The sequence below is a fragment of the Herpailurus yagouaroundi genome, unplaced genomic scaffold (assembly GCF_014898765.1).
Source record: "Herpailurus yagouaroundi ecotype Mexico unplaced genomic scaffold, PumYag 28, whole genome shotgun sequence".
NCBI classification, from domain to species: Eukaryota; Metazoa; Chordata; class Mammalia; order Carnivora; family Felidae; genus Herpailurus; species Herpailurus yagouaroundi.
The window spans coordinates 48138144-48163647 of NW_024412376.1; the positions used below are offsets into that span (position 1 = coordinate 48138144).

General features: G+C 37.8%; 1 protein-coding gene and 1 long non-coding RNA gene across 6 annotated transcripts in view; one reads left to right on the top strand and one right to left on the bottom strand.

The window, feature by feature from the left end:
• Positions 1-25504, bottom strand: part of SCOC (short coiled-coil protein) — a 45021-nt gene that overhangs the window by 4909 nt on the left and 14608 nt on the right. Inside the window, exons 1-3 of one of the 5 annotated variants that reach the window (XM_040473516.1) lie at positions 5242-5363; positions 3546-3624; positions 1321-1389 (exon numbers count right to left, since the gene is read on the bottom strand). The exons of 1 other annotated variant lie outside the window; for it this stretch is intronic. The gene's annotated coding sequence lies outside the window, so the exon portion shown is untranslated. Of the gene's footprint in view, positions 1-1320; positions 1390-1462; positions 1569-3545; positions 3625-5181; positions 5364-25504 lie in introns of those variants that run through there. 3 more of the 5 variants (XM_040473506.1, XM_040473534.1, XM_040473525.1) reach the window with 3 other exon arrangements.
• Positions 5433-25504, top strand: part of LOC121029467 (uncharacterized) — a 132949-nt gene continuing 112877 nt past the window's right edge. The window contains exons 1-2 of the long non-coding RNA XR_005789739.1: positions 5433-5690; positions 13439-13479. This is a non-coding gene — a long non-coding RNA (uncharacterized LOC121029467). The remainder of the gene's footprint in view (positions 5691-13438; positions 13480-25504) is intronic.

Below are 25504 nucleotides of genomic sequence, written 5' to 3' on the forward strand. Positions count from 1 at the left end.
AGCTCTTCTATTAAGGATGATAGTAGGGATGAAAACAAATGTGTTTAAAAATATTTTTCATCATTAAAGTATTATTTTATATATACTGTTTAAAACTTTTTATTGATAACATTCAAGAGAAAAATACTAGTTATCTGAAACATTAATGTGGGATAAATGAAAATATCAACCTGTTACATCCTAGTTATAGTTAAAACAAAATTAGGATGTGAATAAGTAAAACATTAACATTTTATTGTTCCTATAAAAGGTTTCAAAATATTAAAGCATAAAATTCTTATGAAATACGTTGTGCTCTATAGCTAACATTCATTTCATATTTGGTGTGTTCAAGAGTTATTAAATAAACCAGATTATTACTGGTCACCAATCTAACCTACTCACTGAAGCAATTTAGACCTGTCAATATTGTTACTCTTTCAACAAATTATTTATGGAGCACCTCTTATACCCAAAGCATTGTTATGCTTCCATATACTAAACAGTGGAACCCAGACCTACTGAACAAGGATGTCGACATTCTAGAACTAGAATCACATTAAAGAGTTTTCAGATACTGGCATGAATGTGAAGATAAAATGCTCAGTGTACGTACATATGAACTATCTCTGAAACAAGACATCACGTATTATTCTAAAAAAGAAAGACATTAAACCTCCTACACATAGCATTATTAAAGAATTAACTAGCTACAAATGATGTAAAATTGATTTCATGCTTAATAAATCTACTCCCAAGTCTTCTGAGATCTTTCTACTTCTCTAGAATTAGTTACTCTCCCCTTCGTATCTTATTCACATGGTTTTAATTCTCAGGTTCTGTGTACTTCAGAGAAAGTTGACACATATATTTGTGATATATGTACATGTTATATACATATTACATGTGCATTATATATACATACATACGTAGTATATGTACATATGTAATATACATATAAAATATCTCTGAAGTGCAAGGAACCTGAGAATATATGTGTAATTTATATCAATAATATATACACATAATATGTTAATATGTAATATGTATCGGTACATCTACATAAATCCAAGTAGACTAATTACTAAAAATCTTTTTAAAAATTATTTATTTATTTATTTTAAAGTTTCATTTATTTTGACAGACAGTGTGCATGCATGTGTGAGTGGGGGAGGGGCAGAGAGAGAGAGAGAATATCTCAGCCCTGCCCCATCAGCATGGAGCCAGATGCAGGGCTCAAACTCAGAAACCAGGAGATCATGACCTGAGCGGAAATCAAGAGTTCCACACTCAGCTGACTGAGCCACCCAGGCGCCCCCAAAAATTCTTTATTCAACTTACTATAATATGCGAAGCCCACACTTCAAAAATTATCCCTCTCCATTCAATCACCAACGTATCTCTTTACAACTGAAGAGGAAGAGTGTTAACAGTGAAAACTCTATTTGACACTTGCAATTTTCCTACTATTTCAACCACTGACCTGGCTAACACAGGTCTGGGAGGGATGACATAGGCCACAGCCAAAAGCAAAAGTGATCTTGAGAGTACTCAGCCAACAATAGCCTGCAGCTTGGCTATTTCCCCTGCTAAGTAATATACAAAAAGTACTTCAAATTTCTAATATTTGCTTTTAAAAATACAGCTAAAACAAAATTTTCATGACAAATGAGAAGCATTGTAAGATACATAAGCCAAGCAACAGATAATCATGCAACCAATACAAATGACTTTGATATCAGATTTCGTATAGGGATATGGTATATTTTTCTTGCTTATGTTTCAATCTAACACGAAAAGTAAAAAGTCTACAAAAGCAAACTGTTCCAAACTGATCAATGTAATCATGAAGCCAGTTTCTGAAATTTTGGCCACATGTAAACCAAACAATAGAAAATCTTTGTATAGTTTATCAACAGTTTGACTTCATCTGAAAAAATGAAGGAAAAAAAGGCAGAAAAATGGGGTGGAGGGGGATTAGAGGAAAAATGAAGCTTAGAAACACACACTGAAGACTGGGGTGGAGTCAATGCCACAGAAGCCAGGCAGGCACAAGGACAGTGCTATGGGATCGACAACACAACCTGAGAGAACACCATTCTTATCATAGTCCATGTAAGACTGCACTTGAGTCTAGCACAGTGCAAAATCTGCCCTACTGTATCGGCAGCCTTGTACAAAAGGGTATTCATGATTCTTTAATAAAAGAGACAGGAGTATTGCCAGCTGCCTCTGTACAACAACAAAAAAGACAAATAACAATTTTCTCTTATTATGATATGATTAAATAGCCTGGCCTCAAAATGAGTAACAAACTGATTTATTTTATATATAAGATCAGAAGGTTCATTGAGCTCTTTGTATCAAAGCAATTTAGCCACAGATTTTTTCTTTCAAAATAAGATCAATCTTCAAACTTCATGATGTCTACATTAGCACATTAGACTGAGTTTTTCAACTATAAAATGTTTTTTAATCTATAGTTGTTATCATATCAATCCAATTTCATGTGAAATGCACTTTTTAGAGTTCACTGTCAATTCTTCTGTTCCTATACATAAATGCAAATCTGATGTGAAAAGAAAATCCAGACCAAAGTATCTCAAGTGTGAGGACACTGAAATGAATGTGGGGTGCTAAGGCTGATCTGTTTTTCCTAAGGCTGCCTTAGTTCCAAAATGATTACGGTTCTGAGATTTGTCAACTCTGACTCAAGCCTAGATTGGATCTCAGAAGTGTTTCTCAAAAATTGCAGTAAAGTTTCCAAGGGATGCAAGTGCTGATGCATAGGGGCACTTGTACCCCAATGTTCATAGCAGCACTCTCAACAATAGCCAAATTATGGAAAGAGCCTAAATGTCCATCAACTGATGAATGGATAAAGAAATTGTGGTTTATATACACAATGGAATACTACCTGGCAATAAGAAAGAATGAAATATGGCCTTTTGTAGCAACGTGGATGGAACTGGAGACTGTTATGCTAAGTGAAATAAGTCATACAGAGAAAGACAGATACCATATGTTTTCACTCTTACGTGGATCCTGAGAAACTTAACAGAAGACCATGTGGGATAGGAAGGAAAAAAAAAAGTTAGAGAGGGAGAGAGCCCAAACATAAGAGACTCTTAAAAACTGAGAATAAACTGAGGGTTGATGGGGGGTGGGAGGGAGGAGAGGGTGGGTGATGGGCATTGAGGAGGGCACCTTACGGGATGTGTACTGGGTGTTGTATGGAAACCAATCTGACAATAAATTTCATATTAAAACCAAAACAAAACAAATTGCAGTAAATTTTGATGCCTATCTTCATCTAGCTTTGGTCAGTGGAAGAGAACCTAGAACTATTTTGATAATTTAAGTCCTGGATGTAAAAGGTATGGAGAGAACAAGGGTCAGGAAGCGTGACAAACATTAGGACGGACCCATCTTCCATGCCCACACACTTGTGACCAAAGACTACTGTTTTACGAACGTAGACCTCTACCTTCTTTTATAGTACCCTGAATAGTACCACTGTTAAGAGGCAGTGTAGCACAGTGATTAAGAACATAAATTTTTATTACCTGTATTTAAATCCTAGCTCTGCTATTTATAAGCTCTGGAACCTCGAGCAAGGTTATACCTCAGCCTCAGTCTCCTCATCTGTAAAATGAGGATAAGAGTATATACCTCATAGTTTTGTTGTCAAGAATTTAATGAGTTCATATATATAACGTGCTTGCAATGGTACCTTGTACAAAGAAGGTCTTGAATAATATTAGCTGTTATCTTCTCTCCCTTTTGACTCTGATTCAGGCCACAAAAAGAAATTTTGGAAAAATCATCTGGTCTAGCTGCCTCATTTCACCAATAAACAAACCAAGGCCAAAAGTAATAATGGCTTACCCAACATCACAAAATCACAGACGTAGTTACTGCCAGAGCCAGGAGTACCCAGGCTAGTTTTTTCCACCATACCATTCCAGGTATGCTCACATCTGAGACCTAAGATTTTGAGAGTTAAGACTGACATGCAACCAACTTTTCTGCATCTAAAACTGACTGTGCGTTAATCAACTAAATGCTTTACATATATTATTAGTTCATGTTCATCAAATCAACAGGGCATCGTAATTTATGTTTGTGGATGCTATATCTCAGAAAGGCTATGTATCTGCCTTAGACTTCACAGCCAATGTTTGTACCAAGAATTTGAAGGCAGGTCTAACTATAAAGTTCCTGCTTTTCCACTATATAATGGCAAAAAACTTTAATAACAGCCCTAATCTCAGTTTTCCAAATATTTTGCAATCTTTGATGTTAAATCCCTTTGATATTTTACTAAGCAACTGAAGATAAATTTCATTCCCTTCAAGCTGTATCAACTTTCAACATGAGTTTATCAGTTCAGGCTCCTTCAAGTTCTGAATTGTTCTGGTTAGATAAATGCAGTTTGAGATTCTACAAGATTAAGGAATTGATTTGATTGGTCCAATGAGAACAGGAACGGAAGCTAGAGTCCCAGAGAATGACTAGCTACCGTGAATTTAATCAATTGAGTACGGCAACAATATATAGGCACAGCTTTGGATCTTCAGGTACAGACTTACGGTGTCGGCAGCACAGCATTTTAACATTGTTACGTCATAGTAGTGGTCTCGCTATATTGTATAACAAAAGTCCTGCCTTTCAGAAATGTATCTTCTCTCTCCTTTTCAATCCTAACTCCCCAAAACTTGCTCAGCAGGACCCTAAAGCCCAAGTAGAAACTAACCCGGGAGCTGCTTTCAGCCCCTGGAAAGCCGCCGCCAAGCCCTTATTTATCGCTCACTCGCCACCCTCCCCGCCTTGGCATCCTCTCCCCACAACCTGCGGGCTCTCGGCAGAGCACCCACGGAGTAGTCCAGGCGTGCCAGGTCCCATTCCACCCAAACGCCCCTCCGCCGTCCCAATCAGGGCGGGAGGCTAGACAACGGCCTTCGACTCAGAAGAGACGGTGAGAAGGCGGCAGAACGTCAGCCTCAGAGATGAAAGCAGCCCCTCCCCAAAGGAACCTCTAGGCTCAATAATGAGAAGATGAGACGGAGGTTGCGCAGGGGTTCTGCAGACAGCCAGGCCTCCTCCGCCCACCAAACGCCCAGGCCCGAGGCCGCTCTTCCAGGGCCCCTGGTGCGCCGGATCGCGTCCAGTCTACCCCGCCCTCCAGGCCTTTGGCTGTACCGTGGCCGCAAACTCCAATAGCTCGGGGCCAGGCCCTCCGCCGCCCAAGACTGTCCTCACCTGCCGTTGGAGGCGCTGGGAGTGGGAGGGATAGGGAGGACGCCTCAGGCCCCAACACTTTCGCCAACCGGTACCGGCAGCTCCGCCCTCTGCGCCCACAGAGCGTGCGCGGAAACGGGAGTCCCGCCCTGTCCCGCCCCGTCCTGCCCCGTCTCCCACCAATCCCCACTCAAGAAGGCACGCCTGCGCATTAGCTGTACGACGCCCCAATCGTCCTTTGTCGAAGCCCAGGGATCCACCTTTTGCCATAACAAAAGGACGTTGGCATCCAATCAGGATTGAGGCTGATGTGGGCGGGTCCAGGAAAAACAACAGCCAATGGCAGTACAGAGGCGAAGTTAGGCGTGAGAAAGCCAGTCCCAGGAAAGCAGCCCTTCAGTCTCAGCAGGAGCCTGAAAATTGGGGTCAGAAATCCAGTGTGGAAAATTCTGACAGCTGTCAGGAAGGAGGTTGGTAAAACCAAATGCCGGGGGAGAGAGAAATCATTCAGAGTTAAGAAAAGGGTATTTGTGGGCGTGAAAGATAGATAAAGCCAGTATAATACTGTAGTACCTCAATTCAAAAAGCAAACTTTTCCATATTTTTAATTTCCCAAATACCCCTAGTGGATTGTTCCTCTCCACCTCCTTTCCAAACGATTATTAAATCCATAGTGCACCTGACCATTTAATAATATTTTAGAATTGAGAAAATACTTTAACAGTACTTTGATATATAGAACTTTCGCTCACCTTCTCTCATTTTGATTCTCACAGCAACCCACAGAAAGAAACTGAAGCTTAAGAATAAATAAATGTCTTGTTCACGGTCATACATTCAGTGTGAAATGCTGTGGCCAGGCTTTGGGATGTAATGTAATCTGGCTTGATAGCATTCATTGATATCCAGCACTTGACACAAAGCAGCATCCTGCTTGTGTTTAATATTTGTTGAGTACAGGGTAGTAATACCATATTGTTTTGGCTCTGGCACATTCTCCTGAGTTGTAGAGGTGAGCCTATGTCTGCCTGTTTCTTGATTTTTCACTTAGGGTTCAGTTTGCTGACATACCGCCTTAATCCTTTTAAGAATATATATATATTCACACATATATGTGTATATATATATGTATACATGTGTATATATATACACACACATACATGTGTATATATGTATATATGTATATACATATATATGTGTATATATATGTATATATGTATATATACGTATATACATATATATATGTATATATATCTAAAAATCTTCCATTCAGTATTTGAGAACTGTATATTTGGCTGGAACTATGTGACGTAATTTGAGAAAATATACTAGAATGCAACACAGGAGCTAAATAAATGGAAAATAAGAAAGATCCAGTGTATATCCAGTAGGAGTGTCAAAAAGAGAAATTACAGACAATGCGTGTGAGCAGTATTCAAAGAATAATAACTAAGAATTTTTCAGGACTGTGGAATGTTTGAATGCTCAGATTCAAGAAGCACTTAATTCTTGAACAGGTTTAAAATAAAGAATTTCATACCTGGACACATCCTGATGAAACTGCAGAACACCAAAGACTAAGAAGTATTAAAAGAAACTTTGTTGTTGTTAGAACATAAAATATACATGTTGTTTATAGTATAAAATACAAATAACAAAAAAAGTACCATCTTCTTATTTTATTTTTGATTTGTTTTAGAGAAAGAGAGCATGGTGCACGAGCAGGGGGAGGGGGCAGAGGGAGAGAGAGAGAATCCCAAGCAGCCTCTACACTCAGCACGGAGCCCCGTCAGACTCCAGCCCCCAATCCTAGAGTTCATGGCCTGACCTGAAATCAAGAGTCAGATGCTCAACTGGCTGAGCTACCCAGGCGCCCCTCATCTTAACTATTTGAAATTGTACACTTCAATAGTGTTAATTATATTCACATTGCCATGCAACCAGTCTCCAGAACACTTTTCATCTTGCAAAGCTGAAACTTTATACCCATTAAAAAGCAACTCCTCATTTATCTCTCCCTCCAGCACCTGGCAACTGCCATTCTTTCTGTCTCTATGAATATGACTACTGTAGATACTTCATGTATGTGGAATCTCTTTCAGTATTTATTTTTTTGTGACTGACTTTTCACTAATCATAACATCCTCAAGGGTCATCCATACTGTGGCATGTGTCAGAATTTCCTTCCTTTTGAAAACAGAATAACATTACATTTATGTATAGAGCACATTTTGTTTTTCTATACATCTGTCAGTGGATACTTGGGTTGCTTCCAACTTTGAGCTATTGTGAATGCTACTGTGACAATGATGTGTGCAAATATCTCTTTGAGACCCTGCCTTCAATTCTTTTGGGTGTATATCCAGAAGTAGAATTACTGGATCATATGCTAATTCTATTTTATAAGCAACATTTTTAAATGTGGTAATGAGGGGCACCTTGGTGGCTCAGTTAGTTAGGCATCCGACTTTGGCTCAGGTCATGATCTCACGGCTCTTGAGTTTGAGCACCATGTCAGGCTCTGTGCTGACAGTTCAGAGCCTGGAGCCTGCTTTGGATTCTGTGTCTCCCTCTCTCTCTCTGACCCTCCCCTGCTCATGCTCTGTCTCTCAAAAATGAGTAAATGTTAAAAAAAATTAAAAAAGAATATGAAAAATCCTAATAGTGCTATAAACTAGCACTGAAGCAAAAACTGGTAGGACTGAAATAAGAAACCAACCCACAGTGCAGCTGAAGAGTTCATCACTCCCCTCTCTGTAATTTGTAAAATAAATACACATATACAGAAAACTAGGGGCGCCTCGGTGGTTCAGTTGGTTAAGCATCCAACTTGGGCTCAGGTCATGATCTCACGGTTTGTGAGTTCGAGCCCCGTGTAGGGCTCTGTGCTGACAGCTCAGAGCCTGGAGCCTGCTTCAGATTCTGTGTCTTCCTCTCTCTCTGCCCCTCCCCTGCTCACACACTCCCTCTCTCTCTCAAAAATAAAACATTAAAAATTTTTTAATTATATAAAAAAAGAAAACTAGTAAGGAACTCAAGTCCCAAGCTTGGCTTGCACATTAGAATCACCTGGGAATCTCTTAAGAATTCTAAAGAACAGGCTACACCCCCTACTTCTTAAGTCACAATCTCAAGGGTTCAGATACAGGCATTGATATTTTGGGAAGATACAAAGGTGATTTCAGCAGAGTGCGGGAAAATTTGGGAACTATTGTCATAGAAGACCTTAAAAAGCCTATCAACCAATTTCACCTAGTTGGCACTTATAAAAAATTCCACCTAATAACTAGAACATAACTTCTTTTCAAATGTACATGGAGTATTCAAGAAAATGGATCATATTCTCTATCATGAAACAAACCTCAACACATTTAAAATGATTGAAATTAAAAAAAATAAATAAGATCATTGAAATCATATAAAATATTTTCTCTTCTGACAAAAGAATTAAACTAGAAATCAATAACAAAGATATTTGTGAAAAATTTAGAAATTAAGTAAGTATATAAATTCTACACAAACTCTTCCAGACAATAAAATAAGAAAGAACACTTTCCAATTCATTGTATAAGAACAGTGTTACCCTGATTCCAAAACTAGACAAAAACACTAAAAGACATAAAACTGAACATAGACACAAAAGTCCTTTGCAAGTTTTTAGGAGATCGAATCCAACAATTGCTCCTAGACAGAGGGTCTGACCAGTTGTGATTCCTGACCCCAGAACTTTCACTTTTCTCACAGATTATGGTCTAAAGCTGATCCTAAAATTCATATGGAAAAACAAAAGATACAGAATAACAATGTTGTAATAGAACCATAAAGTTAGAGGACTTATACTACCTTATTTCAAGTCTTATTATAAAGTTAAAGCAATAAAATAAATGGAGTATTGTTATAGACACATAGGTAAATGAAATAGAATAGAATCTAGGAATAAACCCACACATAATATGGTCAATTGATTTTCACAATGGTACCTTTCATGAAAAAGGATAGATTTTTTTCCATAAATGGTGCTGGAACAACTGAATATTGGTTGAAGGGAAAAAAATGAACCTCGATCCCTACCTTATAGCATACAGAGAACTGTTAATTCTGAATGGATCATAAATTACAACATAAAAGCTTAAACTGTAAATCTTCTAGAAGAGGTCAAAGAAAAAAGTCTTCATCCCTTTGGTGTTGGCAGAATTTTTTGTGAAAGGACACACACACACCCATAAAAGAACAAAATGATTAATTGAACGTTATAAATATTAATAATTTTTGCTCTTCTTTTTAATGTTTATTTTTGAAGAAGAGAGAGACAGCATGAGTGGGGGAGGGGCAGAGAGAGAGAGGGAGACACAGAATCTGCAATGCAGGCTCCAGGCTCTGAGCTGTCAGTACAGAGCCCCATGTGGGGCTCGAACTCACCAACTGTGAGATAATGACCTGAGCCCAATTTGGATGCTTAACCAACCTATCCACCCAGGTGACCCTGCTCTTTGAAAGACACCATTTTGAAAATGAAGACAATGTATAGACTGGGAAAAAATCATAATACGTGATCTAACAAAGGACTTGAACTCAGAATTTCTAAGAACTCTTTCAATCAATAATGGAAAAACATCCCAGTAAAATAATGGAATAAAGCTTGTCAGCAATAGAAAGTAACAAACTACCAATATGGATGAATCTGAAGTGTATTATGCTGAGTGAAAACAGCCAGATAGAAAATGTGCAAACTGTATGATTTTATTAATATAAAGCTCTAGAGCAGACAAAACTTATTTATTATAATAGTTGGATTAGTGGTTGCCTGGGGTTGAGGACAGATAAGAGTTGACCACAGACGGGCCTGAGAGAACTTTCTGTTGTAGTGGAAATGTTCTATATATTTTTATTGGAGTGGTGGTTACATGTGTATATGACTGTCAAAAGTCATCTTCTGTAACTTAAATTGTTTGTATTTGATTATATATTATTTTTTCCCACTGAAATTGATTTTAAAAATTTATTTATTTATTTATTTATTTTTGAGAGAGAGAGAGACAGAGACAGAGCATGAGTCGGGGGAGAGGTCAAAGTCGGATGCTTAACTGACTAAGCCACCCAGATGCCCCTGCAACTGATTTTTTTAAATGTTTATTTCTTTTGCAAGAGAAAGAGAGAGAGTGGGGGCAGGGCAGAGAGCGAGAGCCAGAGAATCCCAAGCAGGCTCCTCGCCACCAGCGCAGAGCACAGCATGGGCCTCAATCCCATGAACCGTGAGATCAGGACCTGAGCCAAGATCAAGAGTCGGACGCTCAACCAACTGAGCCACCCAGGAGCCCTGAGAGTGATTTTTTTTTTAAATGAGAAGACTATCCAGGATTTCTTTAGGGTTTGAAGTATGCTAGATATGCTACATGTGTTATTTTACTCAGTTCTCAAACAATCCAATGATGTAGGTATTATCCATCCCATTTTGGAGATGAAATTAAGGCTTAAATTGTCCAATACCATACAGCTAGTAATAGGTGAATTCAAACTTCTCTTTTTATCTGTAAAGTAAGTATCATAAAACCAACTTTATTGGACTATTATCAGGATCATTAGAATTAAGTAAAAATAAAGCACTGCATAGACTTTCCAATTTGAAATGACTTTGAAACCACAGCCCAAAGAAGGTGTGGGTTGGAACTTGCTGCCTCAACCTAACCAACTCAAATTCCCACTAAAACAAAACTATTAACGTTTTCCATAGGATTTAAACCAGACCCAGGGTCTCATGATCTAATAGTCAAAATGTCCAGGATCCAATCCACAATTATTCAGCTTATGAAGAACTATGAAATCTCAATTCACATGGGTATAACAGTCAACAGATACCAACACTAAGATGACACAAATGTTGAAAATATCCAGAAAAGATTTTAGGCAGCTATTAAAAAGTATGTGAACAAGCAATCATGAAAAATCCTGAAAGAGAGGTTACAATTGAGAGTATAAGTAACATAATAAAAGCTATGAATACGAACCAAATGGAAACTTTATAACTGAAACATAAAATAACTAAAATGTGAAACTGAAGAGTCAGTGGTATGATGGAGGTGAAAGAGGAAAGAGTGAACTTGAGGAAACCTCAGTAGAAATGGTGCAATTTGAACTAAAGGGGAAAAAATGAAGGGAAAAACAAACCAATCAGCCTTAGGAATGAAAGACAACAAAAGAGATACCATTTTGTGTCATCAGAGTCCCAGAAGGAAAGGAAGGAGAGTCTGGTTCTAAAAAATACTTGAAGAAATAATGGTTTTCCAAGCTTCGCAAAGACAATTTCATAAGGGGAGGGTGTGGTTAGGAAAATAATGTCTCAAAGGCCCTGGGGGTTGGGATACAATGAGAACAACCTCTGAGAAACACTAATCTAGAGCACCAATACCACTAAATTGCAAAGAGAACGCACCAAACGACATTTATTTCCTGATGGAAGAAGAATGTACCACCACCTATGAAATAGTCTTGCCTGCCTGCCCCCACCAAAAAAGGAAAAGAAATTGCATCCTGACCTGCTCAAGCCCATAAAGTAGCAATTTAAAAGGAAAACAGAGGTCAGAGAGAAATATGGTAAATCTACCACCTGGACAAAATTAGCAAAATTTGGCTATCAAGACAATGACAAAAACAACAAACAAAAAGCCCTTTTCTTCAACAAAAAGAAAATAAAATGCACTGGGTGGGAAAAGAATGCAAAGAAAACCTGTAGATAAAAGGACACTTAAAATACATACTTTTAGGGGCACCTGGGTGACTCAGTTGGTTAAGCATCCAACTTCAGCTCGGGTCATGATCTCACAGTTTGTGGGTTCATATCCCACGCGGGGCTCTGTGCTGACAGTTTGGATCCTGGAGCCTGCTTTGGATTCTGCGTCTCCCTCTCTCTCTGCCACTCCTCAACTCATGCTCTGTCTCTGTCTCTTAAAAATGAATGAACATTAAGAAAAAAAATTTTAAATACATATTTTCAAAAACAGACAAAAAAATCTATGGTTTATTTTGGATGCTAAAATCACTGAAAAGATGCAAGAAAATGATTGTCATCAAGTAGAATATGATTATTTTAGAGCATTTGCCTTTTAAAAAATTCTGGAACCAAACATATATCTTGTAAGATATTTTAGAGTTTAAAGGAAGTCTTTAGAAAAACTATCTCAAAAAAGAGAACGTACCAAATGATAATCCTAAAGTTAGCAATATATCAATCAGAAAATATTGCAAATTTGATAAAACAGTGTTACTGATAATTAAGTTCTGCCCTTGAATGTAGAAAAAAACCCTTGATAGGGCCTGGGTGGCTCAGTCGGTTAAGTGTCCAGCTCTTGACTTCGGCTTAGGTCATGATGTCTCATTTGTGGGTTTGAGCCGCACATTAGGATTTCCTTTCTCTTCCTCTCTCTCTGCCCCTCCCCCGCTTGTGTGCTCTGTCTCTCTCTCTCAAAATAAATAAATAAACTTAAAAAAATACTGTATAAAAAAAGAAAAAAGAAAAAGAAGAAAAACCCTTGAAATAACAAAAATATAAGGAAAAAGAACAGTACACCCAAGTGGATAGAAAAAGGAAGTTGAAATTTTACCAAACTAGTCCTGAGTAAACCATTTATTAAGCTATACATTTATTTTTATATAAAAATAAATGCTCCATATTTGCATTATATTTTTCAATTAAAAAAATGGTTTAAAAATAGCCACAAAAATTCTCTTCTTCTGAATAAGGCAAACATACATGTACAAATAGAAACCACTGAAATTGCACAGAAATATTTGATTATAAGATGAACATTTGTTGTCTGGGATATGCATATATTAATTTATAACCATCTAAATAAAAGCGTAAAAGTAAAATACTCTTCGTAAAGAATGGGGAACTCTAAATTGAAAACTATTGTTACAGAACAATGTATTATGTAAGGAAGAAATGATAAATAGTAGAGAACTTCCAAGATAATTTTGATGTTTCAGCCTGACATAATCTCATCATGAACATGAAACTTCTAACTTAAGCAATTAGAGAGTTCTAAACATTCTGGGGATATTTTAAAGTGAAATATGCTAAATGGAGGCATTTTGATAACTTTCAAGTGTAACCAGGTGTGTTCCCTGATACTTTAAGCTCATTAATTTGCAAAATGTGTTTCATCTCATTCCTAAATAAGAACTCACATTTTCCTTTTTACTTATTTTTTTCCCTTGAAAGGTTACTGAATTCATTGGAGAATGAGTGATGTCCTAAATTTGGTGAGTCAAGAATATACTCTACTTGTTGAAACTTGATTTCAAAACTAGACTTAAGAGTATACCATGCTGCTATTTGGTAAATTAAACTGTTCATGTATACTTTTTTCAACATTATAATTTCTTGATAATAACCAATAGTTGGCTAATTTGATTAGAGTTATGTTCATTCATTGGTTTAATAGAGAAAAAGAAATTGCCAGTGTATTTTTAGAATTTCTCAAATGAGAATTCAGAAGGACTCAGGGTCTTCATGGAATCAAGCTTTGGACTTTATGTTTGGACTTTATGGCAAAACTGAAAGTAATTGGGAATGATTCTGCATTCTGAGCAAAAATTGATGCTCATTTTTCTCTACACAAAGTAATGTTTAATCAGTTTCCCAAAGATTGGTGCTTATACCTCTGGCTGTGCAAGATTAGCCTTTAAAAATCGTTGCATATTTTATTGTAATTGAAAGTACAAATAATACAACCGACCCTCAACTTGCAGATGTTGTTGCCTAAAACAAAGGTATGTTCAGAAATAACGTTAATTAAAGGGTTAATTTAATGTGGCAAAAAGTGTGATGATGGTATGCAAATGACTGGTTTGGAAAGCCTGATCTATCAGCACTGCAACAAGCATTGGTTTGAACAAGAGGAAGCCTGGGTTCCAGCTCTGGCTCAATCCATATTTGTCCATTCAATTCTTCATATATTTACTAGTTGAAAATTTTAGTTCAGGGTTTATTATAAGCTAAATACTGTAGAATATCCAAATATTTGAAATTGACCATAAATCTGTAGGGGATGAGTCACTTTTCTATAGACTCCTGTTTCCTCAAGTGAAGGACTGTAATAAAGTTCATTCTGCTTCTCTAATATTATATAAAATACCACTGCATTTATCAAAGAACACTACCAGTGAGTGATACCAGAGATTACCATATTTAAGAGTCAACCTTTGATGGTTTGGTTGTGTCTGACCATCTAGCCCTTAGTAACAGGCCTGCCATAGGTCCTGAAAGCTTTCCCCAGTGATTGATCTTTGCGCCACTCCATTCCCGCTTTTAAGATTTTGGGTTTCTGTGGTTCTCTATATGCAAATCTACGATTATTAATCATTTTGGCTGGGTGCGTGCTCCACTACATCTTCATAAAACACTTTGCTTTAAAATCAACAGTAATCATTGGGCTCTGCGAGCATAAAGGGGATTCTGTTTTAATATGACAAAGTGATTCTTTGACATGCATAGGTGTCAGGGTAATAGTGAAACTGATATTTTGTACCAGAATGCCTTACTAGCAAGGCTAAGAGTGCTAATGTATTTTCCTACTTCCAATATACAAGCATGATTCTCATACTTCTGTTTCCCTAGTAACTGTTTGTGCTAAAAATAACCAACTTGGGAGAGTTTCTCTGTCAGGCTCTGAGATTTTACGTTACTTAAAGGCTAACAAGTTAGCCTGCTATGAATTCATGAATGCTGGAAGGAGACAGGAGATGCCTGGTCAGAGTCCGAGAACTCTATTAGGGATAGCTCGCCAGCAATGTGAGCTTCACGCTGGCTTGCTTCTGTCCTCCACATTCCCCAAGTCCCACAGTGGGGAGGCTGTGGGACCCAGGTAGGTGCCTGCACACACAGAGGGTTACAGTACAGGGAGGAATACTGAACTCAGGGAGTCCATTGCCTTCACGGCTAGTGGAAGCAAGCTTGCTTTTTAACCAGGGAGAGGCATTACCTCAACCCTTCAAGTTGCACTCTGCAAATGCACCCCAAGAAACGGTCTGGATAAAGACTTCTTAGCATGCCAGCAAGAGCATATAGTGACATGCAGGGCTCATTACGGACTGCCTCTCCCCCAAATCTCTAACTTGAATAATCTTTAGTTCTGTGACAAATTCTCATTTTTCTTCCTCCTTCCTTACACAATTATTTCAGGGAAATACTACAAAATGTCTGTCTCATAAAATGATAGGGTGCCTATAAGTCAAAATGGAAGAGAACCACACTAGCCGTCATGGAAGAAGCATCAGTAGAAGTCAATGGCACAATAACAATCGTGTTTTTTAAAATCAACCAGGTATTTTTTTGTAGCTCTTTTGGAGTCCTACCTTTTCTTTTTCACTGTTTCACTGAACTTTGCAACAATCAGAAGGAAGGAAAAACCTGTCTGTAGTTTGTTTTAAATTTTTTTTCAATGTTTATTTATTTTTGGGACAGAGAGAGACAGAGCATGAACGGGGGAGGGGCAGAGAGAGGAGACACAGAATCGGAAACAGGCTCCAGGCTCTGAGCCATCAGCCCAGAGCCTGACGCGGGGCTCGAACCCGGACCGCGAGATCCTGACCTGGCTGAAGTCGGACGCTTAACCGACTGCGCCACCCAGGCGCCCCTGTAGTTTGTTTTAAAATAAGTGGTTAAAATTAGAAATTTTCAGGATCGTTAGTAACACTCATCACAGCAAAAGCAGATCAAAGTGTCCTCAGTTTGAAGCAGGGATTTGTCCAGGCTGTTTTTCTCCTTTTCTCGTGAAGGCAGATAGCAAGAGAAAGGCTCGCTACTAAGGGATGAGGGCTTTGCTTGTGTCCCTGCTCAGAAACAGCCTGTGTCTGGTCTAGAGTCTGATGACAACTAATTTAAATCAGTTCAAGTCCCCTTAAAGCTGTAGAAGAAACAGGTCCTCAAGTTATCGAAAGCCCAGAATTCCTTGTTACTCATCCTTGATGATAGACTTGTGAGCTTTGAGTTTCTTTATGTACAACAGGCAGCAAATTAGAAGAAAATACAATGTAGTTTTCATTTTGGGAGAAAATTGATATGGCCTTCAGAGGTATTTTGGAGTTCATCCTTCTTACAGAAGTTTCTTCATACAAAGAAATTTTTTTTTAAAATAAATAAAGAAGTTTCTTTAGAGGTGATCTCTCTGTATTGTTATGTTTCAGGGTATTAATTTCATTTAGAACATTGTTTCTCTAATCAGAAGAGGTTTTTGTTGAAATACATTTTAATATTTTTGTCTAACAAGCGTCACTGGCAACAACCCAACTCTGTATTTTAACATTTCTTGCAAGCATCTCTGTGGTTCAGTTTTGGAGTTGATGTAAAAGGTGTATAGTCTGCTCTTAACATCACCTCACAAGAGCCACTGGCTCTTGTGCTGCAAGTGGCCATCTACGGGAATGGGAATTACAGAGCTTATCCTAAAGGTCTGTTGGGAAGATGAAATAAAAATATCTGAGGGCAAGTTGCTTGACATGGTGGTCTAGAAGAACTAATTGTATCTAAAACCTCCTAAACCTGATTCCTTAAATTCCTTGAAGGGACCAGTTGATCTTCTTCATTAATGTAGTAGCCCCATTGCCAAGGTTGGTGCCTACATAATGTGTCCACAAATATAGGTTGTATGAGTGAGTGACTGAGTGTTCTGCCACTTTTTCTGTCTTATAAAAAGCAGGCATGTCTGTGCTGCATGAGAGGATGATAGTGTATTTCCACAGTGTCTTTCCACCTCAGAGCTCATATAACTTTCTGTCAAATTATCTCACTGCTCCTTACCACATCCCATTGAGAGGGCAGAATAGCCAAAGAAGTCATTTTCCTTATGGTTCCAGTCGGGGATCTTCACACTTACACAATATTAAGCACACATGAAACATCACCTATAGTGACAAGCATGGTGACCTCATCATAACATATACCTCTGACAACTAAAGGAGATATTCAGAATAAACTGAAAGATACCATGAATGTCATTTGGGGGCCATAGACAGGGAACTGCTAGTGACTTGAGTGCATGTATTCTCTTTTGAGATGGTACACTAGTGACCTCTAGTGGCAAAATTGATAAGTTTCTATTTCACGACAAAACTTTTTTATTTCATTACCTCTATCCTTATGTTTTCCTTTCCCTTTAGTAACATTTTCTGCTTGTAGAATAACTTTAATTATACACATTGATTTGTATCTGTTAACATACAAATATTATTTTTGCATTTCATAGAATCATAGAACTTTTGAGCTGAAAGAATTCTCAATTTATTGGTTTTATTTCATCATGTGCCAAAAAAGAGCCCCAGCAAAATGCCCCAGGAAAAATAAAGTGACTTGCCTGCAGTCTCACTTCGGGGATGGGAATAAAAGTCTAACAAGTCTAAGGTTCTTTCCAAACGTCAGACAGCACCCCCAGCTGATGTCTGACCTCACCAGCATGAGAGACCCCTAAGGGAGAACTACCCAGCTAGGCCCGTCCTGAATCACTGAGCCACAAAAATCGTGAGCAAAATAAATTGAGTGTTGCTTTACAACACTAAGTTTCTGGGTTCGTTACACAGTAATGATAGCCATAACGACGAGTTTATTTAGGAACATTTTCCAATTCTATAAAAAATAGTGAATGAAAAATACAAACTAATGTGCAGTTCTCAAATACTCATGGACTCTCAGTTAATCCAATAACAGGCCATAATCAGCTATAATAAATCAAAGAGCTCTAGGTCCAAATGAATACATATTCTAATTGACAAAAATATAAATTCTCCTCCCTTTATTAGTCTTCAGATTTTAAATATGTAAATTTTGAAAATATGGACCAAAAGAGAATATATGTGTTCTGTATCCTATAAAAACTTATAAAACCCTATAAAAATGAGTCAATGTCAGTTGAAAAGTACATTTTGAGCTCCTAGCGTGTTAGTCACTTAAGAGAATATAGAAGTCTCTCAGGGAGTTTATTATCTATTTGTTAAGACCCATAGAACCCTCATTAGACAGAAAAGTGTAAAATAGGGTGGTACTAAGTGTGACAGAACTTTAAAGAGAAGAGCGAGCAGTTGGGCTGGGTTAGGAACACATAGAACATATGGGGGGGGGCATGTGAAGACACTTTTCTGACTAGTATACTCTTTATTCTCCCAACTGTAAATTCCCTGAGAGTTGGCAGTGCTTTTGCCATAATTTTTACTCTATACCCAATACCTGCCCTGTACCACGGATCCGCGATAGCATATAAAATTAATGGTTGAATGATACATGTTTGGAAGTAATAGGAAATAAGTTATATATCAAGAGTTTGAACGAAAGATTAATGGATGAAAGAGTGAATGAATGATTCGGCCGAAGAGGGCATGGAAAGTGAAGCAGAGATTTGATAAGACAGATTCCTAAGGTGGAATGACATGTTTTCCAGAAAGATTTGTTTAGACATAGTGTGCAGGATGAATTTGGTAGGAAGAGACTATAGCAGGAAGAATACATAATAACAACAATAATATCGAACATTTCTTGAGTTCTACCTATTTGTAGGGTGCTGAATTGAGCACTTAAAATACCTCATTCAATCCTCACCATAATCCTGTAAGGTAGATACTATGATTATCTTTAGTTTGCACATGAAGAAACTAAGATTCTGACATGCTAAGTTATATGGCTGTATAAGACTGTTCCAATAATTCAGTTGTGAGAGGTAGAGGCAGTGGATATGGAGAAGAGGGGATATTAACATAAACATGTTAAAGAAAGTAAAAGCTGGATGTGTTGAAAGATTAAATCAACTCTGGAAGATAAAGGTGAGGGAAAGTTCAGAGATGACTATGTTTTTTAAGCGTCAGTTTCTAGAAAAATGATAGTACCATGTTGCAACTCTACCATGTGGATGGGTTAGCCTATACTGTGCCTCCAGCCCTTTTAAACCCAAGATTCTGAGAGAGAACTAAACCCTCCGAAAGTATCCATTGTATGAAATACATGATCTTCTTGTATCTAGAAAAGTACTAGTTATATGCCATCCCTGGGAACATTGAGAAAGTAGTCATAAATCATTTTATGTGTTTCATGTTTCATTTAAAGAAACCCGGTGGCTCAGTCGGCTAAGCTTCTGACTCTTAATTTCAGCTCAGGTCATGATCTCATGATCTTGAGATGGAGCCCCACCCTGGGCTCCATGCTGGGTATGGAGTCTGCTTAAGATTTTCTCTCTCCCTTTCTCTCTGCCCTTCCCCCACTTGTTCTCTAAAGAAGGAAGGAAGGAAGGAAGGAAGGAAGGAAGGAAGGAAGGAAGGAAGGATGGATCATGGTTGAAAAAAGGTATAATTATTTAGCAGAAGATTTCCTTTGGAAAACTGTAAAACTTATCAAAGTTCTAATTTTACTAAGTAACTTCCTAGCTCTGAGCTCCTAGACCATTTGATGTCCCAGTCGATTGAGTTTAATTGTTTTGCTTTGTTTTACTTTTCTGTTTTCTCTATAAGGAATCTTCTTGGAAAGATTTTTCTCTTCTATTAGTAACTTTGGCTTTGTAAAATGATGACTCCAGCATCTGGACCTTGTCAGTTGGTCACACTGTACCATTGTGCAGACAGCCCAGAGTTCCCAGGGCTCTACAGGTCTTGCCTGAAGCACTGAGTGCTCCCTTCTCCAAGCTTGGGGTTGGTGCCCTTTCCTTGCCTTACAATCCACTGAGATTGGGAAGGGCTTACCTCATGATGACATTTCACTGGGGAGTCCTGGGCATTGACCAGAACATCTGTCATTTACCACGCTGATGAAGTAAGGTTTCTACAGCCTCCCGATCTTAAGGCATTCAGTTGTTATATCTTTATTTTTTTTTAAGATTTTACTTTTAAGTAATCTCTACACCCAATGTGGGTTTCAAACTCACAACCCTGAGCTCGAGAGTTGCATGCTCTACTGACTGAGCCAACCAGGTGCCCCTATATCCTTAAATATTTAAACTTAATGGAATTTCCTGGAGGGGATTATTAGGACAGAGGGGGTGATAGAAAAAGGAAAATAACTGCTCTTTCAAATAGAACTATAAAGAATCATGGGTGAATTTTAGAATTTTAGCTAACTGCAATACAAAGTTCATATTTTGAGCTTTTTTTTTGCCTATTAGCAGTGAGAATTAAAAAAAAAAGCCTTCAAAAATAATTTGTTTAGCCAGGAATATTAATTATAGAGAATTTTCCATTGTTTATCACAAATATGTTTACTATATTTTCAAATAGATTTTTTTTGTACAAAACCATATAAGATCATTGTACCATCTGGTGCACCACCTATAATAATAGATCACATTCATTCAGCTTTCCCTAGGTGACACATGCTTTCACAAGAACTATCTTTTTTTTTTTTTCAACGTTTTATTTATTTTTGGGACAGAGAGAGACAGAGCATGAACGGGGGAGGGGCAGAGAGAGAGGGAGACACAGAATCGGAAACAGGCTCCAGGCTCTGAGCCATCAGCCCAGAGCCTGACGCGGGGCTCGAACTCACGGAGTGCGAGATCGTGACCTGGCTGAAGTCGGACGCTTAACCGACTGCGCCACCCAGGCGCCCCAAGAACTATCTTATTTAGTTCTTTCTTAAAAGTTTATTTATTTATTTATTTTTGAGAGAGAGAGAGAGAGAGAGAGAGAGAGAGAGAGAGCGAGCATGTGCACGAGCGGGGTAAGGGCAAAGAGAGAGGGAGACACAGAATCCAAAGCAGGCTCCAGGCTCTGAACTGTCAGCACACAGAGCCTGACGTGGTACTCGAACTCACGATCCATGAGGTCATGACCTGAGCCAAAGTCGGATGCTTAACCAACTGAGCCACCCAGGCGCCCCTATCTTATTTAGTTATTAACACAATTTTTATGAGGTAGGCACTTGCTGTCCCCATGGTCTGGATGAGGAAACCAAAGTTAGAGAGCTTCAACAACATGTCCCATGTTACCACAGCTAGTTGAGCCAGGATTTGATTTCAGAGACTTCAACTGAAGAGCTTAGAAAACCAATCATTACTCAGTACTGTCTTAAGAAAAGGCATACTCTATAAATGAATAACAAATAGGAGAAAACAAACAAACCTTAGCAGCAGTGTTTGTATGTGAACAGTTAATAGATTTAGCAGCAATGATTGTAACTATTGCAGATTATCAGTGCTTAAGCCTAAATTTACCTGAGCCACAGAGTCTCTTTCCATGTGCTTAAAATAATAAAACTAAAACTTTTCAAAAATAATTATTCAACTCTGGTGAGGTATTGCTTGATCTCCAAACCCTTAAGCCAACAACCAATAGGGAATGTAGTCAATGTCAGAATGAGAGGAACAAAAAATGCAAAGGTCAGGCCATGAGATCAAGATGGAGAATAAAAGAAGGAGGACCTGAGACCTCTTAGATGTGAGAGAGACAGAGAGAGAGAGACAGAGAGAGAGAGAGAGAGAGAGGAAGGATAAAGCAAGGCATGGAAGGGAGAAACAAAGTCACAAAGGGCCATCAAGAGAGGATAAAAGGCAAGGTAAAGAAAACAGAGTGGATAAAAACTTGTAGGAGGAATGAGGAAAAAGGGAGAAAAAGAGAAGGCGTGAAGTACAATGGATTAAAGATGCTACTATGAACTGATTTTTATTAGTGTTGAGTATGAGACAAAATGTGATGAAGTGTTTTCCTTCAAACATTGTAGGAGGAAGAGTTACGAAAAATAGTATAATGACACGATAAAGACAGCCAGCTCTGCTATACATCACTTTGTAACATTTTGTAAGGGTGTTATATCTGATATGTGAAAGTTAAGACCATAATCCTAACTTACTGAGTCCTGATTTTGAGATCTGTATGAAATACTAGTGTTCGGTTTATAAATATCCCATCTCCCAAGAGAAATAAACGTTCACAACTTTAAAGAAATTAAGGCTAACAACTTTGGGGGTCCCAGCCACATGGTAATAGGAACAAGTGCTGTCTTGTACCCAGTGGCTGTTCACTTCAGGAGGAACGCTGCTTAAGGCTCAAACCAGATGCACTGAAGTTACAGCCTGAATTGAGTGCCTGGTACATCCTAGGCTCCACTGAATATCTGTTAAGTGGATGAATGAATAAAGGAGTATTCAGTATTTCCTTGTTGGTCGTCTCTCCCTATCTCTCTTTTCATATACTAAGAATTAGAAGCCATTCAATAATTTAGGAAATCATGTCTCTATTCTGATATAAATAAATACATAACTAGTTTGATGTGAAATGAAATATTTACGTAGTCTCAAAATATAGAGAAGAAATAAAGCAAGTATAAGTGAGAATTTTAATAGTTCATGGAGGTAGGAATAGAATCTATATATACTTGATTAAGATGCTACCTATAAAGATTTCAAACAACTATGTAGCTCTTCCTTTTCTCCTTCTCTAAGGATATACTGAGGATTATAACTCCTACAGTAAATTAGGAAACCATGAGTTTACTTTGATACAGATAGATAGATGAAGATAGATAAACAGACAGGTAGATATGAAATGGAATATTTCCATAGTATCAAAATATCTCACCCCAAAATACTAGTTTATTACTAAAAGAAAAAGGAGTAAGATACTACCATAATCAAAGGATAAAAGGTCACCTCAATAGTAAAGGGGCAAATAGAAATTATGTACCACCTGATAGGATGCAGTGAGAAGGACACAGTGTCACTTCTGTGATATTCTTGCCAAACTTATTGATCTTGAGGACTATTTTACAAAATAACTGCCCTATAATCTTTAAAAGTATTAAGGTCATGAGAGTCAAGTGAAGGTTGAGGAATTGTTCAGACTAAAGAAGGCTACAGCAACATGATGACTAAACGCAATTCATGATCCTGTACTGGATGCTTTTGCTGTAACGGATGTTATCAAGGCAACTAGTAAGACAAATTCTCTTTGAAGATTGGGTGATAGTAATGTATGAATGTCATTCTCCTGGCTTTGTTGTCTGTATTGTGACGATGAAGAGAAAGTTCTTGTTTGTATGGAATACACACGAATGCTTCCGGTGGTGGTAGAGCATTGGTTTGGCAGCTTACTTTCAAATAATTCAGGGGGAAAAAAAGAATCCTTTTTAGGATACTTGCAAATTTTCTGTAGTTGAGATTGTTTCAAAATAAAACACCAAAGCAAGACATGACTGTCCTGAAGGGTGGCATTTATAATTCACGTCTTATCTCCCCTGCTCTTCTTGCCTGTGTGTGTCCTATACTTAAGTTTGCCACTTTCTACGTATTATTTTTTAAGACAGATTCCCGTGTGCATCACTAAAAAATGCAAAAGGCTGTTAGTGATGTCTTGATAGATGTCCCTAATCCTAGCACTGGTAATTTCACATGCCTCTCAAGATCAGCACTCCTGCTAGGATTTATATCTTACTTCCATATGCTAGAAAAACTCTTCCTGTTAATCTTATCTTTAAAGAAGAAATTATTGCATAAATATAACATGAAAATGTAATAACCTATAATCCCTTCACACTAATAAATACGTTGTTTTGAATTCTCTTTCCATCCTGGTCCATATGTATAAATTACCTTCGCATGGCTGTAATCACAACATAGGTACAATTTTATATTCTACCGTTCTTGTCTAAACATATTCCAACATTGCCAGAGAGCCCCTGGGGCTCTTTGTGCCCTCTGATTCTATGATTACATTTTTGAAACACTGACCTCATAATATAACTAAGGGACCACATTTCATTATTCAATACCTGCAGTGTGGGTACCTTATTGCTTCTACCTAGTCAGTATAATGTGGTCATGCTATCTAACTAGTAATTTCTACCCAGATGCATTGTCATCTGACAAAAGGCTTTGAAGTCACTCAGACCTAGGCTGGAATCCCACCTGTGCTTTGTACAAGTTACTAACCCTTTCTGAGCCCCACTTTTCAATGTGAAGAGTAGGGATAATACTGATCACATGGTATTTTTGAGGATTAAATGAAATAATGAGTGTGGAGTTCTTGGCATAGTGCCTGGTATGTATTAAGCTCTCTGTAAATGTTTCTTATTATTATTTATCTAGGAGATACATGACCAGTTAGTAAAATGTGGGCTTACTCCAAGTATTTAATTTTGTGACTCTCTTAGTTGTGAGGAGTGCTGGGTTACTTTTTAGATGATATCAAGTATCCAGAGAGTTAACTAGGATTTCTAAAGAACCCAACTGATTTTTAAAGCATCATCAGAATTGAGAACCTGTGAAAAACTAGAGTGACAGCTGATTAATCCTCTTTCTCTAATGCCTGCTTTCGTTTTTCTGACTCCCCAACCAAAACCAAAAACAGAAACAAAAAAGTTAAAAAACAAAATAAAACCTTTACAGATTTAATCATTGGAACATGACAAAAATATTTCATATACAGTTTTCTTTTAAAAAGTGATCAGTGAGCTATCAATTTGCCTAATTCCTTTCACAGTCAAATGATTACATACTATGGAAAAAGGATAATGTCTCAACTTACAAAATGGGCCAATAAAGGAGTTACTGTTTGTGTTAATAGAAAACATACTGCAAAAAAACTATTCTTCGAGAAATTCCTTGAAATACAGGCTTCTCTGGGCAATTGTGTGCTTGGGAATCACACTATGTAACAGAGAGGCATTGGCTGAGAAATTTAGGGTTTAGGGGCCAACAGTCACTGCCAACTGTGACTGAGTCTCTCAAATTATACATCAATTGCATTTTATTTACAGAAATTCTGGGGTGTTTTTTTTTTTACACTTTTTTCAAAGCAGAAGGGACAGGACTCCACTGTGTAAGTTGAGAAACACTATAATAGCACAAAGCTGAAGCCGTTTAAAATTCTAAAATAAAAAGGGATAAAAAAAATCTTCTAAATATTTTTATAAATGAAGCTTTCTGAAGAGTTATCATGACCTTAGAAAAACCCACTAACCTTGCCGTTACGAATGAAAATGAAAGCAGAATTTCACACGGATGACCAAATAATAGTAGTCTTTTGTCCACTGGGAAAAGGTAGTAAAGATTCTCAGGAGGGATAAAAAAGGGAGAATGTGTTTTAAAATGCAAGCTTTTTCAAACAGCTTTTCGTAACATCATGCTACCAGACACCGGAGAACCACACATGTGCACAGCCAAGGACTCTGAGCCAAAGTCATTAAGCTGACAATGAAATGTGTGTGTGGAGAAACAAGGGAACAATGATTAAATGGGGAAGAAAGCCAGTGAGGGCTGAAAAGAAGCGGTTGTTGGCTGCGTGCAACCTGGGAAGGCTGGTGGAGGGAAGACCCAGGTCA